Source organism: Dromiciops gliroides, chromosome 1 (genome assembly GCF_019393635.1).
Source record: "Dromiciops gliroides isolate mDroGli1 chromosome 1, mDroGli1.pri, whole genome shotgun sequence".
In the NCBI taxonomy this organism is placed as follows: Eukaryota; Metazoa; Chordata; class Mammalia; order Microbiotheria; family Microbiotheriidae; genus Dromiciops; species Dromiciops gliroides.
In genome coordinates, this window is record NC_057861.1 from 47,091,360 (window position 1) to 47,097,396 (window position 6,037).

Consider the following 6,037-nt stretch of genomic DNA (forward strand, 5'->3'; position numbering starts at 1 on the left):
GAAGGCATAATTTGAACTCCCCTCTTCCTCATACCAGACCTAGAGTTCTATTCATTGCAACACTTTGCTGTAGGACTTCTTTTTTTGTTTGTTTGTTTGTATTGTTTTGTTTTTGTTTTATCCTTCTTTTTGTTATGGGGGAAATGGTCCGTGGGGGTCCTTATGATAGAGGAGACAAAAGTGGATTAACAGATAAACTGAGGCTTGAGTCCTTATCAATAGTACCTAAAAGAGTTAACAGAGAAACTAAGGTTTGTGTTCTTATCAACAGTACTGTAACCAAGAGGATTCAAGTCCCTATAAACCAACACCATCAACAATGGCCATTAATATTCCTAGATGACAGGACACCTAGAAACCAGATCTTAAGTAAAGAGATATCAAAAAATAGAGACCCTGTGGGTCTGACAAGTTTAAGCATGTCTTTAGGAACATGTGCAGAGAAGGCCAAATGTGTCCTTAAGTTCACCTTATGATGTGTAAACCCTAAAAACACACCTTCAGGGAAAAAGGTACCTGCTTTGGGGGGTTGTCTTAGGACGCCAGGAAGTCCAAATTAGGATAAGACCTCCCCTGTACTTCCTTAAGGGGGAGATTAAGATAATGAGATAACCTACTTTTTTCACTATAAATAAAACGATTTTCCTCTCCCTATTGGAGACACCTTTGGGTGCTCTCCCTGTGGTCAGCATAATATTTCAATAAAACTTGGGAAACCGAGTCACTGAGTCTTGTAATTCTTTGGGATGCCTCATGATCAATCTGATCAATTGAATCCACCCCTACATCACATCCCCTCTCGCACACAAGTCCACTTAGGATAAAGTAATCTTTTATTTAGGTGCTAGAGAAAGGAAAGCAAGAGAAATTTTTGAATTTTTCTCATGGGGAGATGGCATGGCACAGAGATGTGGTTCTCTGAGATATCAATATCCTTGAGCTGGAGAAAGGCAAATACATTTATAGAGGACCAGTGGTGGAAGGACTGATGGGGTGATCATCTGACTGTGGAAAGTTCCCTTTGGGGGTGGGGGAAACTGGAATGAGAGGATATGGTCCTGACTTCTGGAGTTATCTGTCCCCTAGGACTCAGGCAGCAGTCACACCTAATGGAATTATCTCCCTTAGGGGTGGGGGAGACTGCAATGAAGAGTGGTGGTCCTGGAGTTAACTCAGTCCCAATCGGGTGCTGCTTATCTCCTTAGGTGTGTCTGTCCTTTGCTTTAGCTTCTCAAGGAGAATGTTCCCTGAGTTCTCCCAGAAAACCTCTGAGGTACCCCAGACCCATAACATTTTGTATTAGCACAGTGTAAGGGTAAGTACATAATATTCCACAAATGCTTCTTCTTTTTTTTTTTTTTTCTGGGCAATGAGGGTTAAGTGACTTGGCCAGTCACACAGCTAGTAAGTGTCAAGTGTCTGAGGCCAGATTTGAACTCAGGTCCTCCTGAATCCAGGGCTGGTACCTTTTCCACTGCGCCACCTAGCTGCCCCCTCCATAAATGCTTCTCGTCTTACCCTGCCTATTTTACAGGTGAAGAAAATAAAGACTCAACAAAGGACAGTGACTTGCATAAGATCACACAGGCAAGTAATGCTCCAGCAGGAATTAGACCCAGGCCAGGATCATCTGGAAACCACTTTGTCCCTACCCTCAAGGCTTCCTAATTTTTCTTTCAGTCCTTCAAGACTACTTCCCACATGCCTCTAGACTCAGTCCTCACCCAAGTAGACCAAGAACCTAATCTGAAGTGAAAACACCTAGGTTAAATTCCAGGCTTTGCTACTTCTTAGCCCTGGGTTAAGTAATCCTTCACCCTCCTTCACCTTGGACGTCACTTCCTCTCTTTGGGACCCAGTCGCCTTCTCCGTCAAAGGAGGTAGTTGGATTTAGATGATGACTAAAGTCATGATCAGCTTTCAATTCTGTATTCTAATGAGGGAGCCAATCAAAGAGCTATGTACAAATGTGGTAAAAAAATATGAAAGTTTTTTAATAGTCGGTTAGGATAACTGAAAGACGCCAGTTTTTCTTTAAGGACCACCCTTTCAGGGAGGAGACCAATGGCATGAGCTACGCACGCCAGTGCGCCTGCTGCGCATGTCAGACTGCCTGCTACGCACTTGACTTCCGGGGTGCGAGCTTAAAAGACAAGGAGAGAATGGAAGTGGGCTTTTTTTCTTGCTCCGCTGGTCTCCTGGCTGCGCTGCACAGAGAGACGTGGACTGGAGTTTGACTCGGCCCGGCTCTCGGTTAACAGCACACGCTTGACTCGGTCTCTCTCCCCAAAAGTGACCTTGGGTTTTGGTGAGTTTTATACGGAAATATAGACTAAGCCTAGACTTAAGATGATTTGTATTGTATTTCTACTTTCCTATCCTTCTAATCAACATCACCTTGTGACTACCATACAATAAAAGCTCTATCTAGAAAACTAGAAGCTTCTTCCATTTACTAGTCTGGGAGATAAATTAAGGGAAAGGTTAAGTAGGGGAGATTTATGATCTAATATCCAATTTTAATCTCACACATACAAGATACATAGAGTGTCAATAGTAGGTAATCTCAGAGGGAAAGCAAGACTCAGAGAGCTTCTGAGTGGGGAGGAGGCTGGAAAAGGCCTTTCCCAAAAGGAGAGATTTGAGCTGAGCCTGGAGGGCAGACCATGGGTTGAGATGAGGAGAACATTCCAGGCAGGAGGGATAAACAGGAAGAAGTCTAGGAGTTGGGAAAGGGCATGGACAGAGAGGAACAGAAGGAGGCCAGTGTTCCATGGGAGAGTCCCAGGAGGATGAGTCAAATGCCGGAACACCAGGAAGGTGGGAAAGGGTCTGGTTGGGAAGTGCTTTAAAAACCAGACTTTAGGGTTTCTATTTGTTGGCAGTAATAGGGAGACACTGGATTTTATTAAGTAGGGCTGGAGGATGACAGGGTTAGCCCTATGCTTTAGGAAGATTTTTGTATTTGTATACCCAATGTTAAGTTCCTGGCACATATTATACCTGTCGACTGATTTGATAGGAGGCTTCACTATAGTTTTCAAGTCAGATTCCTATTTGGACTCTGGAGCCAATTGGAATCAACAAACATGTTGGAATTTTCCAGTGGAGGGTGAGCTCACCCAGACTGATTTTGACCAGTGAGTGGAGAAGCTAACTCTCAGTCTTCCTCACTCAGTGAGTTCACAGTGACCTCACCTGCCAGTCCTGCAAACCTTTTTAAGTTGTGTGTATGGGAAGTGTGTGTGTGAGGGTGGGGGTGGGGGAGTAATGGTAGCTGGGGCAGCAATTTGATCAGGAGACCTGCAACTGCAAATGACTTTGGTGGCTCCTCTCATCAACCTAGGGAGTGGCACTGCCCTAGAAGACACATGGTATCTTCTCTAGACTCCTGTTCCCTCATCTGTAAATTAGGTAAACCCATACTTGCACTGGATACCTCATAGATTTGTTATTTGGAGAAATATGTAGCCCAAGAGAAATGGAAGCTATCCATATTCCATTTTCCACATTTCCCACCAAGTGTTCATTCACTAAACAGATACTGATTACGTAAGTATCTGCTGGGAATATAAAGATTCAAAACATAATACAATGCTTGCCCTCAACCTGATTACATTCTACATTTTGAGCTTCAGCTCCATGTCACCAATTACTGAAGATTTCCAATTAGATAGATCTCAAACTCAACATGTCCAAACCAGTGTTTTATCTTTTCCCTCCAAACCCAGCCCTCTTCCCAATGTCTGTCCAGGGCACCATTATTCTTCCTCTGTCCCGGGTTTGAAATTTTGGAGTTTTGCTCAACTCCTCACCTTTTCTCACCCTTATTCTCCACACATACAGTTAGCTGCTAAGGGCTGTCAATGTTTCCTCCTTGGTATCTCTTGAATTCCCCCTTCTCTGAGCTCACACAGACACCTAGAGTTTTGGTCCTCATCTTCCTACCTCAAGTCCCTCCCCTCCCCAATCCATCCTCTATGTGGCTGCCAAAAGGATTTCCCTAAGATTCAGATCTGATCACAATAGTCCTCTATTACCTCCAGGTTTATAAGACCTAGAAGGGTGTTCAAATGTGTGTGACAGATGGAAGGTGTCTGTGGAGTGGGTACTATGATGTGTCATAGATACAAGAATGACACATGTGTGTGACATATTCTGTGTGTTTGACTCAGATGTGTTTTGCATATGGATGCTCTGACTTGTATTTAATGGGGTGGTGTCATAGGAATTAGGGTGAAACATGAAGGACTGTGGGAGGGGGAGGTGAAGTCACTTGGGAGCCATGGGAGAGGGCAGAGAAAAAGGCATTTGGAAGAAGGGAGTGGAGGGACCAGTGAGGCCTTCCTTGGGAATGGGACCCTGAGCTCAGCATTTATTCTTTTACATATTATTGTGGTTTTTTTGGGGGGAAATGAAGGGTTAAGTGACTTTCCCAGGGTCACACAGCTAGTAAGTGTCAAGTGTCTGAGGCCGGAATTGAACTCAGGTCCTTCTGAATGCAGGGCCAGTGCTTTATCCACTGTGTCACCTAGCTGCCCCTGAGCATTTACTCTTAATATTCCCAAGAAGGCACAGGAGACTGGCTCTGGGGGGCCAGTGTGGGCCCTTCTCCTCAGGACTGCTCCAGCTTGAGGACTATGCCCCACCCTATCCCATCCCACCCAGCACCAGAAGCTCAGGACATGGATGGTGGCTATCCATGAGCACCAGTCTGCAATTTCTCTTTCAATAGGGCATTTTCCTGCCTCTCTGCCAAGCAAGATGAAAAGCGGAACCCAGGCTGGGGTCTACCTTGTTCCTCAGCTTTCTAACCTCAAGAAGTAGGAAATACTCCGGAGACTTTGATCAGATTTCTTCTGGGCTTAGGACTATCTACCTGGACCAGCCTCTGTTCTTAGGAGTAAATGTGTGAAGGATACAGAAGAGGGCATGACCCAATAGATACAAGATAATGGGGGAAGGAGAGACACTGGCCACTGTGGTGGGTGCAGGAGTAGGTTGAAATATCTCAGGAAGGAACTGGTGTTTGACAAGATCCATAAAAGAATTTGTTGAGTTGTTTCCTACAACTCTTTATAACTCCACTTTGGGGCTTTCTGGGCAAAGATACTGGAGTGATTTGCCATTTCCTTCTCCAGCTCATTTTACAGATAAGGAACTGAGGCAAAGAGGCTTAAGTGACTTGACCAGGGTCATACAGCTGGTAAGAATCTGAGGTCAGATCTGTACTCGGGAAGATGGGTCTTCCTGATTCCTGTGCACTGTGGGCCACTTAGCTGCCCTAAAGGCAGCAAAGGATAGATGCTTTTTAAATGAAGAGGAGCTGAGGATGAAGTGTGTTCCAGGTACGCGGGACAGAGAGTGCCACCGGGACGCCAGACCTATAGGAGCCCCAGAGTCCCCCTGGTTGAACAACCGGGCGGGCTAGACCCTGAGCGCAGGGTGTAAAAACTAGCTGTGTAGAGGTGGGTTGGGACAACCCTTAAGGATGGAGGATGGTTATCGGGGAGGACAGAGGATAAAGGGGATGGGGAGGACCCGCTTACCTGCTGCTGCGGTGCAGTGAGATGGAAAACAGTTGGGACCGACTCTCCCCTCGGCTCGAGCAGCCCTGGTTCAGGGAGCACGGGGTGTCTGTGTCCTTTGCTGCCCGGGCAAAAGCATACTCCCTCACAATAGTCCGGGGACTCGTCTCAAAGCAACTTCCCCCCTCCCACCCAGAGGCTGGGCAGGAAGAGGTGCCTGGTGGTTCAGGGAATGGGAGGAGCAAGGGTTGGGGATGGGAGATGAAGGTGGGGGCTCGGGTACACATGCGAGTCCTGGAAGGTGGGCGGGCTGCGAGGAGGCTCAGGAGGAGGGACCCAGATGAAAGGCAAGGGAGTGGGGACTACCCAGGGAAAGGAGGGACCTTAGGGAAGGGTCTCTCGGGGGACTGCAGGGGCCCAGGAGAGTGGAGGGTGGAAGGTGGGGGGTGGAAGGTAGAGAAAAGCTCAGAGTGAGGTGGAGACTGAGCCTGGGGATCGGAGTGGGCGGG

General features: G+C 46.8%; 1 protein-coding gene across 1 annotated transcript in view; it reads right to left on the reverse strand.

Annotated features, from left to right (window-relative positions):
* LOC122735960 (ceramide synthase 4-like) overlaps nt 1–5,633 on the reverse strand; it is a 38,623-nt gene extending 32,990 nt beyond the window's left edge. The window contains exon 1 of the mRNA XM_043977878.1: nt 5,550–5,633. The gene's annotated coding sequence lies outside the window, so the exon portion shown is untranslated. The remainder of the gene's footprint in view (nt 1–5,549) is intronic.
* Between the last annotated feature and the right edge of the window lie 404 nt (nt 5,634–6,037).